This window comes from Halichoerus grypus, chromosome 13, assembly GCF_964656455.1.
Source record: "Halichoerus grypus chromosome 13, mHalGry1.hap1.1, whole genome shotgun sequence".
Taxonomy (NCBI): domain Eukaryota; kingdom Metazoa; phylum Chordata; class Mammalia; order Carnivora; family Phocidae; genus Halichoerus; species Halichoerus grypus.
Window position 1 is genome coordinate 2,236,561 of NC_135724.1, and position 11,791 is coordinate 2,248,351.

At 41.6% G+C, this 11,791-nt stretch overlaps 1 pseudogene; it reads left to right on the forward strand.

Moving 5' to 3' along the window:
* The first annotated feature begins 242 nt into the window (after positions 1-242).
* Positions 243-366, forward strand: LOC118543128 (small nucleolar RNA SNORA70; annotated as a pseudogene).
* The last annotated feature ends 11,425 nt before the right edge of the window (positions 367-11,791 follow it).

Consider the following 11,791-nt stretch of genomic DNA (forward strand, 5'->3'; position numbering starts at 1 on the left):
GAAGGAAAATATTAAACGAGAGTAATGGCAAGCATTACATCACCCAATGTCATTAAAGTATAAAACCTACTCAAATTCACGTAGGATTTGTTATATCCCAAGCACCACTGGTATTTTTGATATTTTCAAAGTATTTAGGGAGCAACCTGAAAAACTGATAAAAATTAACCAACTGTTTTTGCCTCAGTTTGTGAGGAAGAAGCAAGGAGAGCCAGACTGCCCACTTCAAGAATGTTCACACTTTGCAAGCAGTCAAGCCCTTCCCTATGGGGGCCCAGTGAGCCGTGGTGGCAGACAGTGGCCCCCTTGGTGCTATCTGCAGCCTGCTGACTCTATAGGTGGCCCTAAGGGACCTTGGAGACAGCCCTTTCCACTAGACATTCATGTCTGACCTCATGCCATCCCTGGTCTGGGCTGTCGACAGGTATAGACAGGTACGTGGGGTGTCTCTGGAAAGCCCCAGGGCACAGGAGCCAGGGTCCACATTGGCCAAGTCATCATGTCCATCTGTACCAAGCAGCAGAACAAGGAGCATGTGACTGAGGCCCTACGCAAGGCCAAGTTCAAGTTCCCTGGGAGCCAGAAACTGAGCTGTGCTCTCGTCCTGCCTTTCCTTGCCCCAGTGTCCAGCCTTCCTGATGCCATTCCGTCCTTTGCCCCCTAGATCCACATCTCCAAGAAGTGGGGCGTTTAATGTGGATGAATTTGAAGACATGGGGGCTGTAAAGCAGCTCATCCCAGATGGCTGTGGGGGCCAACACATCCCCAGTCATAGCTCTTGGGACAAGTGGCGGGCTCTGGATGCATGAGAACCTCGGTGCTGCCCCCTCCTTGTTCATGCCCGCCAATAAACCCTACTTCCTGTCAAAAAATTACTCATAATTTGGCTTGTTGGATTGGTGGTAATTTGTTTCTTTGTTCATTCATTAATTCAACACATGCTTATTGACAGCCTTCCCCATGGCTTGCACTGTTTGTGATGCTGAAAGCTCATCAGTGGACAAAACAGACACAAATACCTAAACCATAAGTGAGGACCACTGCACACCTATCAGAATGGCTCCAGTAAAAACAGCCCCCACATCAGATGGTGCTGAGGAGGTAGAGAGTCTGCCCACTCGCACAATGCCTGTGGGAATGTAGTGTGGCAGCCCCTCTGGAAAGTGGTGTGGTGGCTTCTTTCAAAATTAAAAATGCACTTACCATAGGACAATGAATGCAACCATTGCATTCTTGGGCATTTATCGCAGAGAAATGAAAACACATTCATACAAAAAGTAATACACCAGTGTTTATAGCAGTTTTATTCATAACAGCTTAAAACTAGAAGCAACGTAAACACCCCTCAGGGGGTGAATAATGAAACAAGCTGTGATCGATCTATACCATGCAAGTAACAAACAATTGGTGTAAGCAACAACTCAAGACTTAACTGAGTGACAAAAGCCCATCACAAAAGTAACCATTGTCTCATTCCCTTTATATAGCACTCTCTGATGTGATAATTTTTTTTAATGTCTCTTGGTTCTTCTTTTTTATTGTTATGTTAATCACCATACATTACATCATTAGTATTTGATGTAGTGTTCCATGATTCATTGTGTATAACATCCAGTGCTCCATGCAGAATGTGCCCTCTTTAATACCCATCACCAGGCTAACCCATCCCCCCACCCCCCTTCCCTCTAGAACCTTCAGTTTGTTTCTCAGAGTCCATAGTCTCTCATGGTTCATCTCCCCCTCCAATTTCCCCCCCTTCATTTTTCCCTTCCTACTTACTTCTTCTTTTTTTTAAACATATAATGTATTATTTGTTTCAGAGGTACAGGTTTGTGATTCAACAGTCTTACACAACTCACAGCACTCACAATAGCACATACCCTCCCTCATGTTTATCACCCAGCCACCCCATCCCTCCCACCCCCCACCACTCCAGCAACCCTCAGTCTGTTTCCTGAGATTAAGAATTCCTCCTATCAGTGAGGTCATATGATACATGTCTTTCTCTGATTGACTTATTTCGCTCAGCATAATACCCTCCAGTTCCATCCACGTCATTGCAAATGGCAAGATTTCATTCCTTTTGATGGCTGCATAATATTCCATTGTATATATATATACCACATCTTCCTTATCCATTCATCTGTCGATGGACATCTTGGCTCTTTCCACAGTTTGGCTATTGTGGACATTGCTGCTATAAACATCGGGGTGCATGTACCCCTTCGGATCCCTACATTTGTATCTTTGGTGTAAATACCCAGTAGTGCAATTGCTGGATCATATGGTAGCTCTATTTTCAACTTTTTGAGGAATCTCCATACTGTTTTGCAGAGTGGCTGCACCAGCTTGCATTCCCACCAACAGTGTAGGAGGGTTCCCCTTTCTCCGCATCCCCACCAACATCTGTCGTTTCCTGATTTGTTAATTTTAGCCATTCTGACTGGCGTGAGGTGGTATCTCATTGAGGTTTTGATTTGGATTTCCCTGATGCCGAGCGATGTGGAGCTGTTGGCCATTTGGATGTCTTCTTTGGAAAAATGTCTGTTCACGTCTTCTGCCCATTTCTTGATTGGATCATTTGTTCTTTTGGTGTCAAGTTTGATAAGTTCTTTATAGATTTTGGATACTAGCCCTTTATCTGATATATCATTTGCAAATATCTTCTCCCATTCTGTCGGTTGTCTTTTGGTTTTGTTGACTGTTTCTTTTGCTGTGCAAAAGCTTTTTATCTTGATGAAGTCCCAATACTTCATTTTTGTCCTTGCTTCCCTTGCCTTTGGCGATGTTTCTAGGAAGAATTTGCTGCAGCTGAGGTTGAAGAGGTTGCTGCCTGTGTTCTCCTTTAGGATGTTGATGGACTCCTGTCTCACATTTAGGTCTTTCAACCATTTGGAGTCTATTTTTGTGTGTGGTGTAAGGAAATGATCCAGTTTCATTCTTCTGCATGTGGCTGTCCAATTTTCCCAACACCATTTGTTGAAGAGACTGTCTTTTTTCCATTGCACATTCTTTCCTGCTTTGTCAAGGATTAGTTGACCATAGAGTTGAGGGTCCATTTCTGGGCTATTCTGTTCCATTGATCTATGTGTCTGTTTTTGTGCCGGTACGATTCTGTCTTGTTGATTACAGCTTTGTAATAGAGCTTGAAGTCCGGAATTGTGATGCCACCAGCTTTGCTTTGCTTTTTCAACATTCCTCTAGCTATTCCATACAAATTTTAGGATTATTTGTTCCATTTATTTGAAAAAAGTGGATGGTATTTTTTTTTAAAGATTTTATTTATTTATTTGAGAGAGAGAATGAGATAGAGAGAGAGAGCATGAGAGGGGGGAGGGTCAGGAGGACAAGCAGACTCCCTGCTGAGCAGGGAGCCCGATGCGGGACTTGATCCCGGGACTCCAGGATCATGACCTGAGCCGAAGACAATCGCTCAACCAACTGAGCCACCCAGGCGCCCAAAAGTGGATGGTATTTTGTTAGGGATTGCATTGAATGTGTAGATTGCTCTAGGTAGCATAGACATTTTAACAATATTTGTTCTTCCCATCCATGAGCATGGAATGTTTTTTGATTTCTTTATGTCTTCCTCAATTTCTTTCATGAGTATTTTATAGTTTCTGAGTATAGATTCTTTGTCTCATTGGTTAGATTTATTTCTAGGTATCTTATGGTTTTGGGTGCAATTGTAAATGGGATCAACTCCTTAACTTCTCTTTCTTCTGTCTTGTTGTTGGTGTATAGGAATGTCACTGATTTCTGTGCATTGATTTTATATCCTGCCACTTTACTGAATTCCTGTATGAGTTCTAGCAGTTTTGGGGTGGAGTCTTTTGGGTTTTCCACATAAAGTATCATATCATCTGCAAAGAGTGAGAGTTTGACTTCTTTGCTGATTCAGATGCCTTTTATTTCTTTTTGTTGTCTGATTGCTGTGGCTAGGACTTCTAATACTATGTTGAATAGCAGTGGTGATAGTGGACATCCCTGCCGTGTTCCTGACCTTAGGGGGAAAGCTCTCAATTTTTCCCCATTGAGAATGATATTCGCTGTGGGTTTTTCATAGATGGCTTTTATGATATTGAGGTATGTACCCTCTGTCCCTATACTCTGAAGAGTTTTGATCAAGAAGGGATGCTGTACTTTGTCAAATTATTTTTCTGCATCTATTGAGAGGATCATATGGTTCTTGTTCTTTCTTTTATTAATGTATTGTATCACATTGATTGATTTGCGGATGTTGAAGCAACCTTGCAGCCCAGGGATAAATCTCACTTGGTCGTGATGAATAATCCTTTTAATGTACTGTTTGATCTTATTGGCTAGTATTTTGGTGAGAATTTTTGCATCCATGTTCATCAAGGATATTGGTCTGTAATTCTCCTTTTTGATGGGGTCTTTGCCTGGTTTTGGGATCAAGGTAATGGTGGCCTCATAAAATGAGCTTGGAAGTTTTCCTGCCATTTCTATTTTTTGGAACAGTTTCAGAAGAATAGATATTAATTCTTCTTTAAATGTTTGGTAGAATTGCCCTGGGAAGCCATCTGGCCCTGGGTTTTTGTTTGTTGGGAGATTTTTGATAACTGTTTCAATTTCCTTAGTGGTTATAGGTCTGTTCAGCTTTTCTGTTTCTTCCTGGTTCAGTTTTGGTAGTTTATACATCTCTAGGAATGCATCCATTTCTTCTAGATTATCTAATTTGCTGGCATATAGTTGCTCATAATATGTTCTTATAATTGTTTGTATTTCTTTGGTTTTGGTTGTGATCTCTCCTCTTCCATTCATGATTTTATTTATTTGGTTCCTTTCTCTTTTCTTTTTGGTAAGTCTGGCCAGGGGTTTATCAATCTTAATTCTTTCAAAGAACCAGCTCCTAGATTCACTGATCTGTTCTACTGTTCTTTTGGTTTCTATTTCATTGATTTCTGCTCTGATCTTTATTATTTCTCTTCTCCTGCTGGGTTTAGGCTTTATTTGCTATTCTTTCTCCAGCTCCTTTAGGTGTAGGGTTAGGTTGTGTGTTTGAGACCTTTCTTGTTTCTTGAGAAAGGCTTGTATTGCTATATACTTTCCTCTTAGGACTGCCTTTGCTGCATCCCAAAGATTTTGAACAGTTGTGTTTTCATTTTAATTTGTTTCCATGAATTTTTTAAATTCTTCTTTAATTTCCTGTTGACCCATTCATTCTTTGGTAGGATACTCTTTAGCTGCCATGTATTTGAGTTATTTCCAACTTTCCTCTTGTGATTGAGTTCTAGTTTCAAAGCATTGTGGTCTGAAAATATGCAGGGAATGATCCCAATCTTTTGGTACCAGTTGAGACCTGATTTGTGACCTCGGATGTGATCTATTCTGGAGAATGTTCCATGGGCACTAGAGAAGAATGTGTATTCTGTTGCTTCGGGATGGAATGTTCTGAATATATCTGTGAAGTCCATTTGGTCCAGTGTGTCATTTAAAGTCTTTATTTCCTTGTTGATCTTTTGTTTAGATGATCTGTCCGTTTCAGTAAGGGGGGTGTTAAAGTCCCCTACTGTATTGTTGTCGAAGTGTTTCTTTGCTTTTGTTATTAATTGGCTTATATAAGTGGCTGCTCCCATGTTAGGGGCATAGATATTTACAATTGTTAGATTTTCTTGCTGGATAGACCCTTTAAGTAGGATATAGTGTCCTTCCTCATCTCTTATTATAGTCTTTGGTTTAAAATCTAATTTGTCTGATATAAGGATTGTCACCCCAGCTTTCTTTTGGTATCCATTATCATGGAAAATGGTTTTTCACCCCCTCACTTTCAATCTGGAGGTGTCTTTGTGTCTAAAATGAGTCTCTTGCAGACCGCATATCAATGGGTCTTTTTTTTTTTTTTTTTTTAACGAATCTGATACCCTGTGTCTTTTGATTGGGACCTTTAGCCCATTTACATTTAGGGTAACTATTTTTTTTTTTTTTTTTAAGATTTTATTTATTTATGTGACAGAGAGAGACACAGAGAGAGGGAACACAAGCAGGGGGAGTGGGAGAGGGAGAAGCAGGCTTCCCGCTGAGCAGGGAGCCTGACGTGGGGCTCGATCCCAGGACCCTGGGATCATGACCTGAGCCGAAGGCAGGCGCTTAACGACTGAGCCACCCAGGCGCCCCACATTCAGGGTAACTATTGAAAAATGTGAATTTAGTGCCATTGTATTGCCTGTCAGGTGACTGTTACTGTATATTGTCTGTGTTCCTTTCTGGTCTATGTTACTTTTATGCTCTCTCTTTGCTTAGAGGAGCCCTTTCAATATTTCTTGTAGGGCTGGTTTCATGTTCGCAAATTCCTTTTATTTTTTGTTTGTCCTGGAAGCTTTTTATCTCTCCTTCTATTTTCAATGACAGCCTGGCTGGATATAGTATTCTTGGCTGCATATTTTTCTCATTTAGTGCTCTGAATATATCATGCCAGTCCTTTCTGGCCTGCCAGGTCTCTGTGGATAGGTCTGCTGCCAATCTAATGTTTCTACCATTGTAAGTTACAGATCTCTTGTCCCAAGCTGCTTTCAGGATTTGCTCTTTGTCTCTGAGGCTTGTAAATTTTACTATTAGATGTTGGGGTGTTGACCTATTTTTATTGATTTTGAGGGGGGTTCTCTGTGCCTCCTGGATTTTGATGCCTGTTTCTTTCACCAAATTAAGGAAGTTCTCTGCTATAATTTGCTCGAATATACCTTCTGCCCCTCTCTCTCTTTCTTCTTCTTCTGGGATCCCAATTATTCTAATATTGTTTCGTCTTATGGTATCACTTATCTCTCGAATTCTGCCCTCGTGATCCAGTAGTTGTTTATCTCTCTTTTTCTCAGCTTCTTTATTTTCCATCATTTGGTCTTCTATATCACTAATTCTCTCTTCTGCCTTATTTATCTTAGCACTTAGAGCCTCCATTTTTTATTGCACCTCATTAATAGCCCTTTTGATTTCGACTTGGTTAGATTTTAGTTCTTTTATTTCTCCAGAAAGGGATTCTCTAATATCTTCCATGCTTTTTTCAAGCCCAGCTAGTATCTTTAAAATCGTCATTCTGAACTCTAGTTCCAACATCTTACTAATGTCCGTATTGATTAGGTCCCTGGCAGTGGGTACTGCCTCTTGTTCTTTTTTTTTTTGAGGTGTTTTTTTCCATCTTGTCATTTTGTCCAGAGGAGAATAAATGAATGAGAAAACAAAATGCTAACAGAGTAACAACAAACCCAGAAAAATATACACTAAACAAATCAGAAGAGACCTGAAACCAGGGGAAAAGAAAGGGAAAGAAAGAAAAAAAGAAAAAGATAAAGATAAAAAAAAAGAATATGATCAAATACGATCAGGCTGGTGCATAGATCAGTGCCACACACTAGATTTTGGACGTATTTTGGTCTGTTAGAAAAAAGAGCCTCCCAAAATTTTAAAGAAAGAAAAAATTATATATGTACAAAAATAAGGATAAATACGATGAAGGGATGGAATATGACTGTAAAGATGAAAATTATAAAATATTTTATAAAAGGAATTGATAAAATAAGAAGTTGGTTGAAAAAAGAAGAGGAATTTAAAAAAAGGGTGGGGGAGAGAATGTTATCAGGCAGGAGACTAAAACAAAGCCATACACTAGAGATTTAGGGTATATTTTGGTCTGTTAGAAGAAACTGTATTCCAAAATTTTAAAGAGAGAACAACTTATATATATACCAAAAATAAGGTTCACTGCTATGAAGGGATAGAATATGACTCTAAAAATGAAAAATAAAAAAGATTTTTAAAAAAGGGATTGATAAGATGTTGGTTGAAAAAGGGGAAAAGAAAAATTCAAAAAAAAAAAAGAAAAAGCAAAAAAAGAAAGTTCAAAAAATTAACTTTGAAAGACTACAGAATCACAGTAAAAAAGCCATGGATTCTATCTGCATTATTCCCCTAGAGCTGGAGTTCTGCCGTTCTCATTGATCGGTGAACTTGGTCTTGGCTGGCTGTTCTCGCTGATCTTCTGGGGGAGGGGCCTGTTGCCGTGGTTCCCAAATGTCTTTGCCGGAGGCGGAATTGCCCCACCCTTGCCGGTCCGGGCTAAGTAATCTGCTCGGGTTTGCTCTCGGGAGCTTCTGTTCCCTGCAAGCTTTCCGTATGGCTTTGGAGGCCAAGAGTGAAAATGGTGGCCTCCCAATCTCTGCCTCGGAGGAGCTGAGAACTCAGGGCCCTGCTCCTCAGTGCGCCCCCAGAGAAAAGCCATCTCACTCCTGTCTCCCCGGTCTCTGGCTGCACTCCGTGCTCACCCGGCCTGTGACCGAGCATTTCTATTTCTGGCACCCGACTCGGTGTGGAGTCTCCAAACCCAGCAGATCCCTGTGGTGTGCTCCTGTGCCGCTCCTCCCCGGGGGAGGAAGGGGAGTCTCCCCGGATCTCCTGTGCCGCTCCTCCCCGGGGGAGGAAGGGGAGTCTCCCCGCTGCTTGTTGGGTCCCTGCTGGAGGAGCAGTGGCCCGACTGTGCTGCGGATCACGGTTTATGGCAACCCCGAGCTGAGAGCCCGCTCCTCCGCTCAGTCTCTGCAGCCGGCTTCCCTGCTCCGATACCTGGGAGCTCCGCTGCACTCAGGCACCCCCAGTCTTTCTGTGACCCCGAGGGTCCTGAGACCACACTGTCCCACGAGGGTTCCACCCCCTGCTTAGCCACCGGAGTGACGTTCCTCAGTGGAGCCGACTTCTAAAAGTCCCGGTTTTGTGCTCCACGGCTCTATCACTTGCCAGAAGCGGCCGATGGAGGCCCCTCCCCCGCCGTCTATCCTCCCGAATATCACCTCGGATTCACTTCTCCGCACGTCCTACCTTCCAGAAAGTGGTCGCTTTTCTGTTCAGAGAGTTGTTGCTCTTCTTTTCTTCGATCTCCTGTTGAGTTCGTCGGTGTTCAGAATGGTTTGATCCCTATGCAGCTGAATTCCTGAGAGGAGACGAAATTTAGGTCTCCTACTCCTCCGCCATCTTGCTCCTCCCCCTCTCCATGATAATTTTATGGAAATGAAAAGCAGTTAGTGGTTGCCAGGTGTCGGGGGGAGGGAGGGAGGGAGGGCTGTGCTGTAGAAGGCAGCATGAGGACCCTGGGTTGGAGCCGTTCTGAACCTTGTGTTGGTGATGGTCACACGAAACTGTACTGGGGATACACTTGCAAAGAGCTACACACACACACACACACACACACACACACACACACACACACACACATCTTTCAGTCTTACAAAAAATGTTGCAAAAAAGAATTCCCACATGTTAGCATGTTCCTACACTCACTCTAGAACTGTGTATGTGTGTGTTCATAAGTATTTGGGGGAAGGGATGAGCCTAAGTTGCAGACATGACAACTCTTTACTTGTTCAAATGTCAGTGATTAATTTCTAAAAAAACTAAAGGCTTTCTATTTCATAACCACAGTATGACTATCACAATCAGGAATTTAATATTGATATAAGCCTGTTGTCTAATCCACAGACTTTATTCATTGGGACAGTTATCCCATAATGCTCCTTATCTGATACAAGATCCAACCTAATGTCCTCTTCGCATTGAGTTGTGTCTTTTTCATTTCCTACAATCTGCAACCATTTTATGACCAAGACTCTTTACAGAGTGCAGGCCAGTCATTGCGAAGAATCCTTCCATTTTGGTTCATTGGATGTTTCCTCCTGGTTAGATTCAGGTTATGCATCTTGGAGGAGATATCACAGGCATGAAGTCATGGTCTTGCCAGTGCATTGTATCTGAAGGCATTCAGTCTCAACTTGTCCACATGAAGGTGATGTTAATTTGATTAAGTGATCACTTGATCAGATGCTCTCTGTTATACAGTTACTATTTTGCCCTTGGTAACTAACAAATTACTGGAAGAAGGTCCTTTGAGACTAAATAGATACCATGTTTTTCTCCTTATTCTTGCATAATAATTTTGACAACCATTGATGTTTCTTATCTAAAGAGACTTTACTGACTCTTGCCAAATGATGATATCTTAGGTTCATCATCTCTTCCACAGTGATTCGTTAGATTTCTACCATACGAATGGACTTCCCTTCTTTCCCATTCATGATCCTTTTATTTGCTTATATCATGGAGCTATGTCTCTGCATGACACCCTATTTTCCAACTGAATGAACCCCTTCCCACTTCCATGTTCTGATAACATCTCTTTTTCTCCTATTCCTCTAGCATTTATTGAAGAATGCCAAGTGGTCTAATTATTTGTCAACATTATTAGAAGTCCTCATAATACTTGAAAATCTTCTGTTTGTTATATGCATTAGCACAGAGTTGTGCACTCTTCCCAACACGAACTATCCCTCCTTCCCACCACTACAGGAAGAATTTCTAACATCCACGTCTGGGTTAGGTGATTCAGGCTTAAAACACATTCATGATTTCCTGTTGCCTACAAGACAGGACTCAAATTACTTCACAGGACACAGAAGTCCTGTGTTTGTACAATCCCCATCCATCTCCTCCAGCATCATCCCCCATCATTTCTTCTATGAATTCTACTCACAACCTCACCACTCCACTCACAGGTGCCTGGATTTATCATGCTATTTCATGTCTTCCCACAGAAATTACTTCTGTTTGTGTTTCCTTCCCCATCCTGTAAAATGTGAGAACACCACTCATCCCTTCATTAGTCACGTCAAGCAGATTACAGCAAGGGCTCCATCCCTGACCTGCAGTACCAAGCTGCCTATCCCAAAATCTGTCTTCACCTCTCTTCAAATGAGCATATCCTTCAGTGATAGCATCGACTAGACTACTCTAATGCAAATCATTCTCTCCCTCACGACTTACCCTGCCTTTAGATCAGGGAAACGATATTAATTATGTTTGTGTCTCCAGTGGGAGCACATAGTGGATACATGAAAAAATGACTCAACTAATTAATGATTCAAGGGTAGAAATCAGTATATTTTTTTGAATTGAATTGCATTGAAATGAATAAACAGAAACATGTTCCTCCAGGAAGTTAAACTTCATTCCTCTGCACAATTATCAAAATTACCCTGGAGTTTTTCCTATAGTCTGTTTGGTAATCCAATTTAAAATTTAGACCGAACTATTTTAAAATTTAAAAGTTTATCAGAAAAAAAATATACTTAGAACAACAAAGTAAGAACCAGGATAGACTGGAAAACATTAATTAAATTTACTTGGGGGTGATTTTAGAGGTCATATCATCAAACCAGAATATTTTTATTAAAACGAATAACCAAAGCTTTCGTTATTATTCCTAAGGTCATAACCTCATAAAGTCAGCTTTAAAGATTGACTTCAAAAGCAAAGTTGGATTTATGTCTTGGAAAAATTGAGAACATTCCCTGCTCCTTTGAAGAAGCTAATGTATCCTGAAAACAAAACCTTCAACACCACTTACAACACAATTCTGGCACCCTGACATGTAAGGAACCTGTAAATCATCACTCGCATCCTTGCCATAAGATCGAACTGGACAAACTACAAGCTGATGACTTCTCTTGGAATGCAGGAGAAGGGAGGTCAGGACAAATTGTACCCAGAAATCCAGAGAAACAGGTTTATCCAGAGAATCACAGCCAGGATGAGCCAGCCCCAAGCAGCAGCTGCAAGAGCTTCCACTGGTAGGAACACAAGGCGGTCATTTTGATGAATTGCCGGAGGCTGACAAGCCCACCAGTTTTCACAGTCGAGATCTCTCCTGGCCCTGGCCACAGGAGGGGAAGAGCAACATGATGAAGCATGCCCAGAACCTTCTCCAAGCAAAGCCCACCCTGTGGGGAGGAGG